Below are 20,605 nucleotides of genomic sequence, written 5' to 3'. Positions count from 1 at the left end.
GAGAGGGCTTGAGATTGAAAAGGAAGTGAGGGTCAACAGACAACTGAGGAATTTGTATCTGTGGAAGGTTTCAGATGGGCAGTCTTTGGGAGGAATTAATGGAAAACAGGCACTTGAAAAAGGGATTTCAACCACAATACCTGGCAAACTGATGCACCAGGATCAAGTTTGATGTGATTTAAAGTAAATAAACCAGAGAGAAGGACTATTAGAAGAGAGTGCCAAACTTCATGCTAGCTGTGAATACATACAAAAAGGAAAATGCAAAATAAATGGAAACATTATGCATTAAACTAATGCCTGAGAGTAGAAGAGAAAGAACAAGACAAGAGAAAAAACATACATGTTAATGGAAGTGGTAGAGTCAGCAAGGCAAGGTGGTTAATGTGTAGTGTATCTATAAGCAAAATTGGAAGAGATACAAGTCCATATAGTCTACATATAAGAGCAAGCGAGGAACCAGAATTTGAAAAAGGACCCGCAATCAAATACCATAAGACTCTCAAAACCACAGATATACAATTCAGTACAAACATAGTTACAATTCACATAAATATATTAAAGGGTGCTTCCTATCCCAGAAACGTGGAAATAAAAGCAAAGATGAACATGAAAAATATAAATGAGTTGTGGTAGGTAGTGGAGGAACAGGAAGGGCTAAACAAAATAAAACAGAATCTCTAACCAAAAAAACAAAAATAAAAAAGCCAGCCAACCCAAAACCTTAAAGCAACCATATAAATCACAGGTCAGGGAAACACTCTGCCTAAAAGACAGATCCAGCCATAAAAAGCTTGGAGAGATCACACAGAAAGCCTCTTATCTGTATAAGGAAAGACCTGAGTGAGCCAGTGAGTTAAAGATGATTTTGGCTGCAGTAGGAATATGTCTTATTGGTCGTTGTCACAGAGGAGTGATGCACTTCACTTGGAAGAGAGAAGTAGCACTATGTTTTTTGTGGTAAGATAGTGACTTAACAAAGTTCAATCGTAAATAAGAACGATTTAACGAGGTTCGATTGGCAAGGTTCACTCAGTTATTTACTGCATGAAGGACAGGGTCAGATGCACGTGCAACAGAGACCCTCCCATTGAGTCATGAGGTTCAGACTGGACCTCCTTACTTTCCAAACTCCTTGGAGGAGTCTGGGTGCAGCCGGATGCAATCCTAGTCCCAGACTTGGTCAACGGTTTATGCCTAAATGAGTGTGTGCAAAGGAGACCCGCTTATTGAGTCACGAGGTTCAGAAAGGACCCCTTTGCTTTCTAAACTCCTTCTGAGAGGAGCCTAGGCGCAGATGGATCTGAACCTAGTCTCAGACTTGGTCAACAGTTTATGTCTAATGGATTACATGCACAATTAATCATAGACATAACTCAGCAAAGTTTTGCGAAGTTTGCAGAAGTTCAGCATGCTATTAATCACTTACCGAGGATCTGTGGTGGGTAAGGAATCTCTCAACCTCAAGGAGTAACCTTGAGAGGCGTCCCTGCGCAAGGGGAGATTCTGCAGTGCAGCCCACTGCCATGCAGGAGAGCTCAGTGTGCTCCGGACTGCCCCTTATTTATTGGGGGGGGGGGGAGATGATTAACTTATAGTCATATTTGCAAGCTAGACGGGTCTTAGCTGGCACATGCTCAGTTAGCCCCTGCCTATGTGCTGTTTACAGGGAGGTCAGGTTGTGGGGGAGAGAGCACATCGAGGGGGGAAGGAGCATACCGTCACAGTCATAAGGAGGACCACATTGTTGTTTACCTACCAAATGCAATTGTGGTTTGATGCTTCTGGGATTCTGAACAGAATGGCAAAATAAGCTGGTAGTAGTCCAACAGAACGACAGTGCCGTCCATATGGATAGCATAGGGAAAGGCAAGGAGAGATGCTCCAGGGGCAGAGTTTGAACCAGAGAGGAAACTGAAGACTAGGACCTCCCTGACAACATTCTTGTAGCTGGTCCTGCTCTCACATGTAGGACCAGGGATACATCGCATATGGAAACTTTGTAAAGAAGAGAGAGGTTAGCTTCATTAGGAACTGAGGAAACTTCTGAAATTAAAGATTTCCACAGAGACAGGGCTTTAGCTAAACTGAAATGTGAAAGGTTAGGAGGATTTTTAAAGTAGAGAATTGCGAAAGAGCACATACTTTAAGAGGATACATCCTCTCAGGTAGAGTCACAAGAGCTCTGTACCCTTAGTAGAAGGGTAAAGGAAAAACTGGGAAAACTCAAAACTCTGTATGTTTACTATGTTCTACTATAATAAAAATGAAGGATAAAAAAAGGAGTGGGTTAAAGAAGGCAAAAAAAAAAAACAGCTAAGAAGCAAAAGAATAACCTGCACGAATGCTTGCAAAACAGAAAAAATGCCATACAAAGCTATGTACAGCATTATCAGGCAACAGCGATACATGGCTGCATCTGGAACTACATGTTTCCATACACACAGCAGAAGGTGTCAGCGCTGCACGTGCTCGTCTTTGTAAGGTCTCAGTTAAGTGTGATACTTCTTTGCACAGAGGCCCATTAGAAGGAGGGCTGCTAGTCCTTCCCTTGGGCAGCTACCAAAGCATGGGGAAGCAGAGACAGATGCGGCACAGGGGAAAGCCACAGCAAGGAGCCAAGTCTGCAGCTCATGCACAGCTAGGTTGCAGCGAGAAGCCAGGATGCCAGGCTCGGAGGCGTCAGCAGGCTCAGTGTAGCAGTGCTGCAACTCAAAGTTGCTGAGTTAGTTGAAGTCAGGCCCAGAAGCAAAGACCTGCCTGCAAAGAGAAAGTGGGAAGGGGGAAGGTTGTATAAGCTCAGTTTTCTCCTGTTCTGCTTTCTCTAGCTGATTTGAATTTTCTGTATTTAAAAAAAAGTTATGATTTTAGTTTACAATCAGATGAGATTGGGGTGGGGGGGTAGGGGTAGTATATGCACTTCAGCAATCTGGCAAACTCATGGCCTGGTCATAGCGCAACAGTACAACACCCTAGTCCGTTCTTACCTCTGAAACAAGATCCAAAAGTCAAGAGCAAATAATTCAGCCTCAAATTTGCCATTGTATGCTCTGAACACAAGTAGGGAAGAAAGCTGGCATATTTTCCTTGCATAAGATTAACTGGATGCATATCTGGATCCATCTCATTCCCCACCCATAAAACTCCAGCTAATACTTAGCTTTGGTGAAGGGAAGCAGCTCCACTCAATAATGTGGTTTAGCAGCTAGCCCTCAAAGCAGCAGTGTTAGCACAACCAAGGAGCAGCACAGGGGGAGGAATGAGAAGCCAGGGGCAGCGGCAACTCCAGAAGCCGTCCTTACCAGTGAAGGGAAAGATAGCAAAGCTATGCCACGCGGTAGAAGAGTCTAGAGCATTTTTACATGCCTGGGCTGACTCTGAGGGGTTAGAGAGAGTTCATTCTTCCCAAAGTCATGTTCACAAATAATTGCACCTCTAGGATGCTTAAGGAGGAGCATTGATGTGCATGTAGCAAAGTGCAAAAATGGAACAGTTAAGACATCCAAACATGAGTCTTTCTCTGTGCTTAGACCATGAAGATAAAAAAAATATGTACAAGACTGAAACAGAACAACAAGTTTTAAAAGATACAGAATTTAATCTCGAACTATCAATGCAAATGTCTTCATCACAAGTGGGTTTCTGAGCCTCAGAGCAACTCAGTTAACTACATACACATATATACTATTTTTGGTGAGGCATCACCCCATTAGCCTGTCATGGTCACCTTGCCCCCAGCACTGGGGTTGGGGTGGGGGGAAGGGGAGAACAAACACATTTCTTTTCATAGGCCTTTCCACCAAAACAACTATCTAAAATTGTTCCTCAGCATACATCCTGCAAGATATTCAAATTCAGTGAGAAATTTAAAATGTAGAAGGGAAGATGCAATTTATTTTTTGAATGACAGAATGTTTACTAATTTATTCTGTTGCTTGCAAGATAGAAAAACAGTGGATTCATGATGCAAATGAATTATAACTTGTTGCAGTTTTTTAAAGGAAAATATCAATTTCAAGCTAGAAAAATGGAAGTTTGTCTAAAATCCAAATATAAACAGAACAGAAGAATAGAAAATTAAGTAGCTATTTCTTTCTTCCTGGATCAACAGTCATGGGAACGGTACTCTTTTTAAGGGAAGAAGCATTACTTTGCAGCAACTCTGAGTGATCCAGGAAATACATTAATAACCTCCCAAATAAATTCAGTTCAATCTCTGCAGCAGATATTGCTGGAATACAAAGTGGGGAGGGAGAAGAAAGTATGGATTCTCACTAGCAAGTTCTGAAGATGAGTGCGATGAATCCTCTAAAGAGGCAGAGATTACAGGTTAACTTTTAATATTAAGACAAATAAAGCTAGAATGTGCTTACTGCACTGTAGCAATGCAGCATCTGCAAAGTGCCTTACTGGGACAGAGGACTGGAAATCACCTGGTTCAATAAACTGAGAATAAGTTAAGTCTTGTATTTGGCAGAAAGAATGCTAATCCCTTTCAGGAAAAAGTTTTTTCTTCTTTCCTTTTATCAAGAGTGCCCTACTGGAAAGTGAATGAAGAATGACAGATTTAAATCTGTCTACAGTCTATTATCCACTACAATAACTTTTATCAAGTTATCAAAACAAATCTGTCAAAAAGGTGCTGTATTTCTACTAGGGCTGTAAGGGGAGACAAAGTGAAATCCTCCAACCCCCTTGCAATGCAAAAGCATTCATCACACAAAGCATCAGCAAAGCACTGCTTTGTAGATATGCCTGTGTTTAATCAGCAATCTGCCTCTTGTCCATAATCATCTTTCTTAAACTAAAATAACAGTGTTTCAGCAGTACAGAGTAAATATTTACTAAGGTTTCTTTACAAAGCATCGTCTTTTTCTAAGTTGTGCTCTTCGTTGCCTGCTTTGCATTTCATTGTAGGTTATTATGGCACAGGAGTGAAACTTGTCATCATCAGCCGCACAATGTCAGCAGCTGGGAAACGTTCATGCTACTAACTAGCAATTATGCGCCCAGCATTGTTAGATCTCAACAAGTCTTTGTGAAGGCTTCTGAACTCCGGTTCCAGCTCCTGGTACAAGCTATTAATGACAAATACAAATCAGGGTCTGAAATGCTTTTTCAAATCCAGGTGATTCAACCTGGGAGATTACCATTCACTTTACTATAGCTCCAGTCAAGGAGCTTGGGAATGTGCTGATTTACATGGGACCCCACTGGCATTGCCGAGGTGGTACTTGGTCAATCACTAAATCAAGATGTGATTTTCAAAGAAAATGTGGTGTGCTGTACCAGTGCTCATACATGATATCTTTAGGCAAATGCATCAACGATTTCTGACACTAATGACTAGTTACTAAGTCACTCAACTGTAACTCAAATTGTCACTTTTTTCTCCCAAGGTGAAGTCTGTATTCCTCACATGTGAAGGGTTTTTCTCTCCCCCCCCCTCCCCCGCCCCGGCCCTAAATGTATTGGGGAAAAAGAGATACAAGCCTATCTTCTGTTGACAGAAAACTTGCAAGAGATTTCCTGTCATGTATAATATTTTTACACTTTTCTCACTCACTAGTTCTGCATTCTGTAACAAATCTTGTTATACTAGTCTTTTTTCTTCCTTCTTTCAGTTAGGCAATAGAAACTTTGAGTGATAAAAACATCACCATTGTTAAGTTGACTGAAAATACTGTAGTTAACAAAACAGAAATCCACTTTCAAATACTTTTAGCTTATTGTCATGTTACTATGGCAGCAGGCAAAATTATGTGCAGTTAAATAAAGTCATTTTTAGAGGAGAATAAATTATTGCAGTTCATGCAGCTTTAAAAGAAGACTAATATCTACCATTAACCTAAATTATATTATTCCACCTAAAAATTGAGAAAATTTTCTCAGAAACCTTACTCACTATTAGTCATTCTTTCACTATCATCTTCAAATTTTTTTACTTATAATAGCTATCTATCTCCCAGTGGAATCATAAAAATAACAATCAAAAAACAAAACAAAAAATACAAAACAAAAATCTCCGCAATCTTCACAGATGAGATCATTTGTAATGATTTTTTTCTACTTCTTGTTCTTTTGATTTCTTATTATATAGTCAAGCGTAGTAAAATACGTCATCCATAAACAGATTAGAGTTATTAGCAATATTAACTGTCTCCAAGTATTTGAACACTTACTCTGAGTTAATGAACTATACCAGGTACTTAGACTGTTTATTTTAATCAGTGCTTTGTCATGAGCACTTGAGGACTATATACCAGATAATAAACCAAAAGACATTTTTTGGCGTAACTTCTACAAGCATATTCTTTCTCCTCTGGGGAAAGGAAAAAAAAATACAGAGAGAAAGGGGGTAAACAGAAGTTTGTAATTTTCTGACTTATCACAAGCAGAGGCTAGACTTGAAAGTGTTGTGGAGAGTCCACAATAGTCTCTAACCAAGATTCAAGTTTGAGAAGAGCTGGTGTTCAGCCCAGGATAAAAGGCTGTCCAGTTCAAGCTAGAAACTCACTCCACAGTACTGCACATGTACTGCTGCAGAACTTAATTCCAAGTAGTAAGCTCTGCTTGGCAATGCCTATGTCCTTAATGGCAATCACGTAAGACTGGGATGGAGTCATCTGCACATTCTTGGCTGAGAATCCCCTCCTGAACATTCACAGTTTAGGAACATATGGGCCCCCATGTCAGCTTACACTCATGCCCATCTGTTCAGATGGCATGGAGTCTGCTCGCGAGTTGGTCAGATGGTTGCTCTAGGGTGCATGTGGCATGCAATGATGGGTTTAGATGAGCAGCCTGCGCAATACTGAAAATGCCTTTTCTGCTACAGGAAACCTCTCATCTATACCAGCAGTCAAGCATTGGCACCACATGCCTCCTTACACTTGATCAAAGCTGTTTGAATCCCTTTGCCAGAAAAGAAAAGAAAGCTATCAGCTGACTACTCTGGTTGATTGTAGGAAACAGAGCTGTCTGAGTAATAGAAATGCAAAAAGCACACTTACTCAAGAAACACAGCAGTCTTGGCTAATCATGCAAATTTAAGGCACAGAGTGGCCCAGAGGACCATGTAGAACCACAACTGAGTAATTCAGTGAAGATTAAGGCATTGCATGTAATACCTTGAAAATACCTAGAAACATCTTTTCACATTAGCTTTCATGTTTCACTGTTACTGGAAAAACATGGGGAATAGGTGTAAGTGACAGCAAAAAAGATCATCTTATAGGCACAGTCAGCACCTAGGCAATGGTATGACAACCTCACAGCACAGTAGCATTCAGAATGTAGGAACTTAAATTTCTTATAACATGCTTGGCCTATAAATCAGGACTAGGTTTTGCAGAAGTTGCTCCCTAGAAATACCCCTCAGGCACATTAGTAATTGAGAGGGTCATACACTGAGTTTAACTCGGGCGGCCCATGGCATCTAGGAGGAAACTTCACATCTTGCAGGATATTGGACACAAGGTTAATTTTCAACATCTGTCCAGTAGCATCCCATTGAAGAAAAGACATACTGTCTCCAATAAGATCTGGCAAGCAGATAGGGAAGACGAGTGAAGAGATGATCTGTTTTCCTATACATAGCAATTCAGCATCCCATCAGATTGTACCAGAAAAGATTTATAGAACAGACTACCATTTACATATATCAGGACTGCCTTTCTGGGAAAAAAAATGTACATTTATATCTGAAGACAGATTGGTCCTAGCAGGGGTAGGAGAAATTGTAGGAGAAATTGTCAGCCTTTACTATAGCTGTTGCTCTTCCATTCAGTTCAAATATGATCGCTGACCAGTGACAGACTACTCTGCCAGATGACAGAATTTTCACTGCTAGTATTTTCCACTAGTATTTTCACAAATTAAAACAGCTTTTTCAGACAGTACTTTTCTGAATCACATTAGAATTTTTCCCCAAGCACACATGACTTCATAACAAATGTTTGATAATCCCACAGATAAAATGTTCTAGAAAGGATACACATGCAGAAAGAAATCTGAGCTGCAGATGACAAACTCTTCTGAAGACTGTTTATCCAAACTACTTAGTAATTAATATAGTCACAAAACCATGATGAGCTTGCACAATTTGGTGGCCAAGAATGAATTAAACTAGTAGCTAATGTTGCTTAAAATGTCTAATCAGAACTCCTCTAAACTGCAGCCCTGAAGTTCTATTTCAGTAGAGATTAAATTAGGAGACAGCTGAATCACTTAATGAAAGTAAATCCACAAATAAAAACAAATCTAAAGGAAATAATTATTCAGTAAGCAGTGGTGATTTATCCAAGTCTAATACAATTAATGCTACTCAAACAACATAAAACATTTCACTCAAATATTTGTTTAAATTCTTTAGGTAATTCACACTACCACCTGTGTTCCCTTTCTATAAACCTGAAGTAGCAAAGCTTTGTCTGTAAGTTTAGTGGAAAGTGAATTTCAAAGTCTGGTCTATGATCATAAATGAAAACCTGTTTTAAAATTTGCTCATGAAGCAATACAAATAATGAGCACCTTCAAGAAAATTGAAATAAAATATTGTAGAAGAAAAGTAACCATGCACAGCATGGTATCAGCCTCTTTACTTGTGTTATTCTGAGACAATTTTCCTTTGTGTTCACTGTTTTTCTTATCAAATAAGGCAATAAGCAACAGTGCTGTAGTACTTGTGATCAGAACTAAGGGTCAATGTGATCTTTTCTTGATATCAAGTTGGAAATAAATCCTACAGATTTATGTTGGTTTGCTCCTCAGGTTTAGCAGGCCGTATCAGATTAAAGTGCAAGGAGAATGCTTCAGTGAAGAAGTGTCCATTTTGCCTTGCACCTTCTTTCTAGCATTTCAAAAATTCCTCTTCAAGAGCAGAGGAAACTATAGCAATATTAAATATATTAAAAACACCAACTCATTAAATTTGTCCTTTTACCTTAGGTATCTGCAGAACAATGACAAATGCATTTATTTGTATCATTTATATTCTAGGGACAGGGGAAGCCCTTACTTTCCTGAAGATGCATAGACCCAACAGCATACAGTGATTCTCAAGCCACTTGGCTTTAGCTTCTAGAGAATATCATTATCTAGAAGAAGAGGGGAAGATACCAAGCCTGAATGTAGTGCCATGCAAATGACTTGCAATCTGATAAATATGCAGGGGAGGAAGGAATAATTTAAAACAAAACATATGGGACATATGCGAGTGAAAGCAGCATCATTAAAGCCAAGTTTCTTCAAACAACAGACAAAATTAGAATGCCAGATTGTCCACTGAAAGCCTAATATTAATAAATTCTGAATGCACTGCATTACTACATTATGAAAAAGATGGTATTTTCACATTCTAAAAAGATTCCATTAGATTAATTACTATTTTGGATGTTCAATAATGGATGCCACAGGAGTTAATATAGACAGGTTCTGGAATACTTTTTTCTCCTGCTTGGTTAAAATAATCATTGTATGCAATTCTTATGTTTTCCTCTTGCAAACAAACAAAACCAGTAACAAATTATCTACAGGTTGCCCTGAAAAATACCACTGAAAACTGAGTTTTTGAACAAAAATCCACAAGTCTGTGGAAAATTAAGTTTAACTTTCCTTCTTCTGACCCTTGATTGAATAGACATAAAATGGATATAATTAAATGCCTATTTACCAGTCAAGGTTGCAGTTAGTCTGTTAACTGTGACAAATGCAACATCCTGCTCTTTTTAGGTCCTTTACTGTAATACATGAGCATGTCTGGGTAGTCACTGATTTTTAGAATAGCAGCAAGTTATATTTGAAGAAAAGAGATGAGAAAAAGGGGGATGAAGTTGGCTGGTTGCAGTATTCCAGTGACAAATCCTATGGAAAGGTTTTGATCAACAACTATCGGTTTATGAGTGATTTTAATGACTGTAAGAGTTTCAGCTGCTGTTCAAGATGAGGAAAACCTTACCTCCATTTGATCAAAGGACAGTGAGAAAGAAAGCCTGAAGACTGCAAAAGAAGGGAGCTACTCAGAAAGAAACAACGTGGAAAAAAGGAAAAAGTGTTTGGAAAGGAGTACATTTCCAGTTTAGTTTCTAGAATCAAGGTTTGTCAAATCCAGCCCTGATCTACAATCCCAGCTCAGGACACTCCAACTTATCTTCAGGTAGCAAAAGAAAGCATCTTTAAATTTTCCCAAAATAGCTGCTTCTTTGGTTTACATTTCACATGTGGGATCAGGTTTCTCTTCTGACACAAAAGGTATTTTAAGTAAAGAACTTCATATGTGATGCAGAGCAGTAGTAAAAGGAAATTCAAATCAAAGTGCCCAGAACATTATTCTCATTACAGTAAACACAATTCCCTTCTCTGCTAGTTTTTCACCCTCCTATTAATTTCACTTTAATCACAGGGGCATAAAATTAGTTCAACAGGGGAAAAAACAAGTACTATGAAGCAATGTGAACACTACTTCCATATTTCATGTCTGTTTTCAGGGAGGACCATCTATATATAATCTGAACAGGAATTTTGTTAAAACTTGGCGGCATATGTCTGCTGTTCATAACTGCCATTTTGCAGTCCCAGGTAAAGTCTAAAGGAGGAAAAATCTGGCTCAGAGAATATCTACTTCAGCTTAAAAGAAGGTTCTCTGCAACACAGATGGTGATCCACTGACCCTTCAGCAGAGCGTACCTTCGACTTCAAAGCGCGCCAGCTGTCCAGCAGCTCCAAGTGCACAGCCAGCTGGCGCAGCACCTCAGAAGCAATGTGAGTGTGAAGTCCCATCTACATATACAGAATTAAACATAGTGATGAAGAGCAGAGAATGAGGGATTTGTAGTAAATTCACAGTTAATGCTGGAAATTAATCAAAATAATTTTAGCCACTGCTCTGGATCCAAAATCGAGAACATTCAAAGATGCCAGCCCTCCCAGATGCAATCCCTGAGAAAAACAGATGGGCAACTGAGACTTAATAGACTATTTTACTGAAATCAGATCAGTAGCGCTTACCCAATCTAAAAAGCAGAAAGGACCTGCACTTTTCCCCATCTCTACAGAGAAAAATCAATGCATAAGGAAATGCCATTCTTGAATAGCACTTGCACTAGGATATTGCTAACAGCTCCTTCTAACTATATATTACTAGGACTGTGCAGAGATGAATACTGGGATGCAGTACAGGAATGAAGAATTTAGGCATGTACGTGTGCTTCCAGAGCAGAAGTCTGAATACCCTATAAAATAGTCTGCTAGAAAGAATGATGGAAACCCCATTGCTCAGGTCAGTCAGAACTGGGCAGCAGAAAATTCTAGAAATGCATTAAGAATTTGGTCCTACATTCACTGGGACTGAAATTAAAACAAATGATCTTGTAAAATACCAACACAATAAGCCGTCAACCAGTCAGTATGTATATACTGATATACTGTGTGTATAATTCTATACACTAAAAACTGACTCTTCCACTATAAAGCCACAGTTCTCCAGGACTCTCTCTTTTCTTTGAAACATGGAGAAAGGGAGCCAAAAGTTCAGGCAGAAGTAATAGCTGCCTAAAGCCCACCTACAGCAAGATAGGTGTCTCCTGAGGAACTCTACTTGTCAGAACATCCCATTAAAAAAGGAAAAAATTATCCTCCAGCTCTATTTGGTTTACTGAGTCTGTCCTATCACTAAAAAGCAAAACGGGAGAGGGTGACATGGCTGGGAATACAAACCCATCCTGTCCCCACACCGGAGATACTGAAGAGCTGACACACTGCAACGATGGCCTCTGCCGGGTCAGCCCAGGACCTCCCTAACGAGTCCGGCAGATCGAAAGGAATCGCTCCATTTCCCCACAGTCGGGATTGCTGCAGACTGGAATTGATTATGCAAACCTGATCAGCAGACTTACTCATCCCAGAAACTTCATAATCCACTAAATAATATCTTATGAATYGGGCCTTATGTCAAGGTTTGTGATTAGCATGCCATTAAGGATTGGTTTGATTATTCTAATTATAAGAGGAATTTACTTAGACACTGTTAGAGAATATCGGACTGAAGCTGTCTAGAATTAATTGCTTAGCATAACTTGCTTAGCATTAGTAGCTAAATTTGCTGAAGCCTTAGGCCTCAGGCTGTGAACTTGCTGTGAACTTTTRCYTAGATAAGTAAAAGGGGGGCCCCAGAGCAGGTTCAAGCTGGAGGAATAAAGAAGTTACACTGACAGCAGGAGTAGCCAACCTTGAAGATAAGCAGCAGCCTGCCTAGAGACAATGGAGGGGCCCAAGGAAGAAGGGGAAGAACCCAGACCTAACTATTACTATTGGTCCAAACTATCACTTAAGGGGTGGGGAATTTAGATTGTAAGGGTATAATTGCCCAGGGATTTCTTTGTTCGGGGTCCCTCTTCAGAGGCACCCAGCTCGAGCTGTAATTACCGCACATGTATCATTAAATTTTATTTCTCTCCAATCTGATTTCGAACTTCTGCCTCAGCAGGAACCTAGGGTTGGACCCTGTTACGGAGGCCGGTGAGCCTGATTTTCCATAACAGACACAGACTTCAAAAAAGTGAAACCATGTGGGAAATTTCTTGCACTGCCACAGTAACGCTCATTCCTAACATATGCCATACATGGCATCAATTTATTTAAAATTAGATTACTTATCCTCACATAAGAAGAAGGGAGACATTCTGCAAAAGCAGTACTGATAGACAAGGGAAAGCCTTTCTACCACATCTAAAGTTTAAAAGCATTTGTCCTTGAATGGTGATGCTTTAAGTTGAATGGAGGTGTGTGCAAATGCCCACATCAATAAAAAAGATTTGTACACTGTTAAACACAGTCCTTGGAGGTAAGCTAATTAGTAAACTAGAGAGTTTTAAAACTCTCAAGTGCAATCTTTGAACTTAAAAAAAGATATCTACTAATGAAGTCCCCAGTGTTAACAGTCTAGATTTGGCAGCAGATATACTGCTATAGCTGAATTTCAACTATGTTGATACACAGACAGCAATAAGGAAAGTTGTATTTAAGGACAGAAGAAAAGATGAGCACATTTATAATTTACCCAGTGACCAGTATCTCTCCTCACAATTATTGGTGTTAAATCTGCAATGTGAAGAAGAGGAATCTAAATGTCCTATCACTAAAAGAGAAATGGCAAATAAGATATACATTTATGAATGATGGGTTTCAAGCAACATTTTGTTCACCTATATAAAATATGACAAAATTTGGTTTATGAAAGCAGTATAACTGTATACTTTCAGTGTATTGCAGAGAAAAAAAAATATAAGACTTCTCCTTTTTGGACTTACTTTCCGTAAAAAGGCTTTCTTTGCTGAGCTGTTTAGCCTAAAGTATTCAGGTTTACAACTAAATGAGGATTAGAATTTCAAATGTAATAAAAATTGTAAGCAGGGTAAATATTCAATTTGGAGCTCCATACAGATTTCATAATTGTCTTAATCTTGACAATAAGAGAAGGATTTTATCTGGAACAGTGTTACTCATTCCTTATTAGGAAAACATGATTTATCACATTGCAACTAAGACGCTGGCTATATGAGCTGCATTATTTAATAAACATGATACTTTCATATGTTGTTATGATTTCTTCTCTCTCTTTCACTACAAAGCCTGGAAAATTAAACCCTAGTGGCTTCAGGGGACAATCGCAACAAATCAGGCTTTGAAGTTACCAGCTTCACAGAACTTGTCACAAGTTAGAAATGCAGATGGAAAGGAAAAGCAAGAACGTAAGGGAGACCAGGCATATGCAGGAGAAGAGAATTAAGTTGTTCCTTTTGTATCTGCAAAAAGTCTTTTCAGCACACATACTTCACACTACTTTTGTCTCCTGAGTTGAAGGTTGACACCTGTGGCTTTGTAGTAGAAGAGGGAAGGAAGCACTTCCCGGCTACTTTAGAGAGTAAAGCTAACAGCACAAGAAAAACCTGCCTTCCAAGTTCTGCATGCAATTTTATTTTTTCATTTCATTATTCCTCATTTAAAGCAAATTTGGAGTTTCTGTTTTTGCTAGGTTTTGGTAGCAACACACTTTTTTCTTGCTGTACTTTTAACTTAAACTTGCCTTGCTGACATGTCTATTCTTTTATCTGCCAGATGGGACTAGCTTCAAAGGAACATTTATGTTTATTCAGTCTTCATTGTTCTGCAGTTTTATTGGTATTTAGTGAATACTTTAATTTAGGGATGCACAAAACACGTTTTGGAATGTGTTAAAGTCATCTGGGAAGAGGGAAAAGTGGCTGACATTAAATTTATCGCAACAGATGGGTTTCATACAAGCTATTCAAAAAAAAAAAAAGCATATTGCCAATATAAACCAAAAGATGTCACAGGGTCACTACAAATGTTCTCATCCACAGAGAAAACAAAGACCACATTAAAGTTGGACAATCTGAACTCCCTATCGCTTGGTTAATTGTTCTTGTGATGGTTTTGGAGGGCACAAAACTCATTCTTATCATTCTTTTCTGTCAGTCATGCTTATGCTTCACAGAGAGCCTGAAATTATTCATTAGTTACTTACTAGGCACTGGCTCAGAAACACTTTTTCCAGGAGGCTTCTGAGTTATTTGCTGCTTACAGTAACTAATCCCATTATTTTCCTTCCAGGACATCTGAAAAAACAGTATTTTGTAAGTGTAAAACATAGCTGCAAAAGCATTAACTTATCTGTGACACGTTCACAGTTGCATTAGAGAGCTAGCTAGAGATCACTTGTTTGCACTAATACAATCATTAAAAAGTCAAGTTTTGCATGTACAAAGAGTGACTGCAAAACTTATCTAGAGAACTAAAGTAGTCTAGAATACTACAGAAATAAAAAACAAAAAACTTGTCCCCAAAGTAGATAATCTGAAAGGACTTCCTTGTTGATATTGTCTTCTCATAGATTTGTTTTAAATTATTTCAGTGTTGTTTTTTCTGACATAGAGAGGTGTTAAGAGATGAATATCAGGTTACAATTGCCTTCAGGCAGGGAAAAAAAGAGGGCAGGAAGACAGACATTTTATATATTCCTGTTCTCAACAAAAACGTAAGAATGACTGTATGGCTCAGAACAAAGTCAGCTTAGTCCAGCGTCCTGTCTAACAGTGGGCAATAACAGATGTGTAGGAAACAAGAGGACAATAAACATTATACTCTCAGCTTTCAGAAATCTATGACTTAAGGTCTTAGTAAGCCGCTGTTCACATCTTTGAGTTTAGTAACTCTTGATGGATTTTTTTTTTTTTTTTTGGTATTCCATGAATTTATTCAGTCATGCTTTTTACCTGTTTCAGTAAGGGTTTTGTTTGCTTGCTTGCTTTAAACAGACTTCTTGATCACTTTCTTTGATTTCCCCTACTTCTTTTAAAGTGAAAAAGAAGAGTGAATAACAATTCTCAAGTTTCCTCCTCCAGCCAAGCCATGAGTGCATCCTGGATCTGTTGTATTGTATTGATGACTTCTCTTTGATCACTATTCCTTTCCTATATAATTCCTATCATTCCACAGCTGAGCACCAAGCTAACAATCTGATGGAGCTACCTACAGTGACTTTCATTTTGTAGGCAAGATCACAAAACTTGTGGCTGACTGGTTGGTAATATGCACATACTGTATTTTCATGCATATAAGATGCATTTCAGATATGTTACATTCATATAGAAGATCAGGTATTTAAAAAGCAGTCATGTGCTAATCCACACCCTTATACAGCCTGCAGAAAATCAGAGGTGCAGAGTGAGGGAATCAGTCATAAAAATTATTGAGTTCGGGAGGAGGTGACAGAGTTAGAACCTCCGGGGAGAGAGACAAGGACGAAGGCCATAAATGCACAGGAAGGCTGCAGCAGATCTTCCTCTTGGATTATTTGCTCTTATGTATTACTCTCACTGTCACTCAAACACAAGACCTGGGGGATCCTAGTCATTCATTTTGCCAGTGAGGATATTTTAGGGAGAGAAGGGGTTGTCCTGTTGATTTAACAGATACTTCATAGGTATTTATCCACCTACAGGTACAGCTATTTCTCTACAGATACTCCAGAAATATAAGTTTAAAAACACATGAGATAGAAGGAAGCACACAGCAGGGGTGAGACAGCAATAGAGACAAAAAAAGCCTTTCTGGATCACTTATGCATTCAAGATTTGAGAGCCAAATAAACCGATAAAATAATCTCGAAAGCTCACACATGATGTATCTGTAATGATTAACAATCAAGAAGTACATTTGTTCCCTCCTATTTTTAAGCCCCCTAAGTCCCCCTCAAACTGCATATTTTTGCTGAATTCAATATATGTTTTAAAAAGTACAAGTGCTTATTTTTTAAGAGGTTCTCAGAATAAAAATGCCAAATATAAACACCTACAAATTCTCCAGGCCTTATTTCATTTTGAACTTTTGCATAGCACTCTTGAGATTACATCCAGGCTAAAAAGAGTTCTGAACTATGCTACCAGGTTTTTCATCTCCCTACCAAAGACTTCTTCCAAATACACAGCTCATTAGAACCTAATAAACAAAGTTCTGTATTATTACCATTATACCTAATTAAAATATATATTTTAAATAATAATATATATAATACATATAGTTGTGTATAATAATTATATATATTATAATTATATAATAATTACAATTATATAATAATTACAACTATGTAATAATTATAATAATTATTATATTTTAAATAATAATAAAGCTCTTTTCAGAGCTTTATTGCATACCATAAAGCTTCTACTAGAAGGTTATACATAAATTACAAATATACAAAAAAAATAGAGAGTTGCTCTTTTTCATTATAGACAATAGCTCTGGAATGAGCCTGAATCTTTTGGCTTTACATTAAATAATCATAGAGGATGTGGAGGAAAGGAAAAAACTTGACTAAGGCCGCTGTCAGAGCACATGCTGGGATGTGAGAGAATCGAGTCCAATGAATATTTAACTACTAATACAAAAAGGGAAAGAAGGAAGCCAAATAAGCAAAGCAATATGACACTTTTCTGGTATTTGGGAAACTTAAGTTCAAGCCCCTGTACCATGCAATCAGCACAAGGACAAGCCAAGGGAACAAGAAGAGGAAGGTAGGTGAAACAAAGGAAATATTGGTCTTGGGAGAGTGCTATTATCTCTGGCAAGAGATTAGAACCGATTATATTATGAATACCTAGTTATTTATGTCTTTAATTTGCTTTGCAATAGAATATACAAAGGTGCAGAATTCTTTACATTAGAGAAGCAAAGACAACAATACCTGCACACAACAGCATCAAAAGTGCCAGGATAGCACCACCACTCTTTATACACAATGGAACCTTGGACCGCAGGAGTAATTTTTGTTTTCATGATAAACAAAGCTTTTTCAATGATCAGTTGAAAACTAAGATAACTCCCAAGAAAGCAAAATACCATCACAGATCTCACCTCATTATGTTCCAAAGCTAGTAGTGTGCACTTCTGTGACCTGGTCTCCTCTAACCGACGCTTCACAACATGTTCTGTAACATTGACCCAAATTGCTATTAAACTTCCCTGCACATAAAGAATTCTTCCTCCAGGGACAGAATGAGAAAAAGGAAACTGCCTGTCAGTCATTACACACAGTTCCTTCCTAATAAGCAGTGGGATGAGGGCACACTAAGGATAAAGCAGTATTCAGCTTCATTTAGGAGCTGCACTCAATATTAGGAAAGGGTCTTCAAGGGTCTTCACACCAAAGCTGTTTGGATGAAATAATGTTGTGGCACAGGATACGGAGAATGAAAGGGAAGCAGTAGCCTCCTGAGGCATTCCTGTTTCAGAATCACCTTGTGTTTGTTTTGCTTATATTTTGTATTTATGTTTAAGAATTTTTCTGTTGTATTTATGTCCACCTTAGGTAAATTAGACCACTAGACCTGTGCTTAAACTATTCCCTTCCTCTTTTCCCCTTGGGCTTATATTATCTCTGATGATTTTCCTTCTACACCTCTCTCTGATTTTACCTTTAATCAGTAAGGAGTGTCTTGCAAATAGATTCAAGTTATTAAGATTCTACATGCCTCCAAGTCTTTCAGGAATTTCATTCCCAAACTGTAGTCTGGTCAGCTCACAAGCCCTTCACACACCAAAAAGGGCATAGTTATATCCCAGGGGGAAATATATAGCTGCTACCACACTTGGGTTCTGACTGAGGAACTTGAAGATCAAGACAGTACCTGAGATACTGAAATACTTGAATAATTCCTTTTGGAAGTTCACAAGTAAGGTTCATTTTATTCTACAATCACGTATGCCAACTTCTCAAGAGTGAGTTAAAAATGCTATATGGCATTAGGGCACTACTAATTTTATTGTCGTTTAACTTGGATGTGTCTTCTTATAGGATTTGACCACCTATTGGTTTTGCCCTGGGGAAGTGAGTTTTTTTGTTGTTGTTGTTTTTTAATGTATACAGTAAACACTTTGTGCTGCCAAGAAGTATATTGTCTTTGAATGCTTTGTTCTTTTCCTGTCCATCTTTTTTATAGCTTTCTTGTTTATTCTATTTATTCATTTTCTTCACTTTGTTTTCATCTCTGCAGCCTTCTGTAGTTCATTATTAACATTTACAAAGGCTTAGTGCTGGAAAATATGCACACTTGATTGTTATTGTATTATGTGAACAGAAAACCTAGCAGTGCATACAACTAAAATCTTCACATAACTATTAGTATGAAACAACTAGACGAAGTTTTCCAGTGCTGCTCACCACTTCATTACCTTGAAAATTACTGTAATAGCCTAATTTAAAAGAAAGGACAAATCAAAATATGCAAAGTACTGGCACAACTTTGAAAAAGCTGGCAAGTTTATCTGCCTTCACACTTCCCAAGAATGGCAGTGGTGTAATACCGCATCATCCTGCAGTACCAGCACTACCTCAGAACTGAACAACCTCAAGTACCTTTCCCTCAGTCCATGTAATATTGCAGACTAAAGGTCCTCTGGATGTTTCAATTTATGGAGCAGTAAATAACACTAATTAAAGGAAATCTCTTGTTCACATTACGCAGCCTTTTAGGAACGACAAGGCCTAAAACTGTCACACTGTATAAGTCATGGGTTCTGCAACTCTTAATTTTAAAATTATGTATGATGTTCCTGTCAAAACATGTCCCTCTACAACCTGAATTATTATTGCAGGCTTAGAGAACAACATGATGTTTAGCTCACAGAAAGAAAGCAAATGGGAAATTTAGACTTCTTAGCAGTAAATAACATTAAAAGAAGTAGAATAGAGCACATTTCAACAATCAGCTGCAGGCTAAATAACTGGGAAACAAAGCTCAATTAAGCAACATGGTGGATTGTTTCACTAGGTTTGCATACCTACATAGCTTGGTTTGCACCCTATGTTAAGTCAGAAATAAAAATAAGTGCAGCCACCTCAACTTTAGCCTTCCAAAAAACTTCAGCTATGTTCTCATATGGAGAAAGCTATGAATATCACCGTCAAAGACAGCTATATAAAGATAGCTACAGGAAAGGTGAAGCAGCAAGGTCTTCCAGTGTAAGTGCAACAATAGAAAGTTAAAGTAGCAATTTTCATGGAAACAGAGATGCATACTATTGGAAACAACTGATAAAGGCCATTCCAGCCCTGGTGGCACTGAGACAAAACTCAAATTATTTCAAAGGACCTCCAGAATAATATGTGCTTTCCAACGACCACTGCTATATCCAGTGGAGCTGAACTGGGAAGACTCATACATTATTTTCTCACCCTCTGCCTGTTTGCAGCTGTGCATTTTATCGAACATACTTTAATGAATATAGTATTTATGATAAAAACATTTTAAAAATCTGCTAAAACATAGTAATGCCAAGTTTAACTGAAGAGGCAACTCCATCTCATATCTAACTATCCCAAAACAGGCTCTCTATCTCCACAGAATAGGAGATCCAGTTACATCATATCAGAGTTTGTTTGAGAATTATTTTCTGGATTCAAGTAGTCTGCTCCAGCATGTTTTTTCCTTTTCCTGTTGTTATTAAAGAATACTATAAACAATACTTAAACACATCTACAGTTTTCTTACACTATCCTGTTAGTATCTTATTCTGCATTACTTCTCCGCTTAACTCCAGTAATTTTGTTCTGCATAGCACCCAGAGAAATCTCTTTTAAAGCCAGTACTCACTGTATGATTATTAATTTAGTTTTCTTTTCCAATCTTCTGACCATATCACAAGTTTTGTTGATTTTTTAATTAACAACTTGATTGCCACTGATAAACAATTCCTTAAATGGTAAGCAAAATAATTTACCAAGTTCAAACACTTTCTTCTGTGCACTAAACTCACTGAACCACATTACGGAAAGCAATTACTACCAACGCACTAAGCACTCAGACAGTAGCAGTTTCTATTCAGAACCTACCATTCAGCAGTTTTCCAATATGCTCTCCTGTTTACCTAGTAGTTTCATGAGAAGTTTCACCTGACACAAATAGCACTGCCACAAAAACAGGCAGTCTTGCCCTCCCCCCTGATCCCAGCTACTTGTGTCTTCCCTGTTTCCCCATTCCTAGGTCAGCTCCACCATTCATGTGGCCAGACCCATCCCCACAATTGA

This window comes from Apteryx rowi, unplaced genomic scaffold (assembly GCF_003343035.1).
Source record: "Apteryx rowi isolate R43461 unplaced genomic scaffold, aptRow1 scaffold_688, whole genome shotgun sequence".
Taxonomy (NCBI): domain Eukaryota; kingdom Metazoa; phylum Chordata; class Aves; order Apterygiformes; family Apterygidae; genus Apteryx; species Apteryx rowi.
This window is presented reverse-complemented; position numbering follows the sequence as displayed.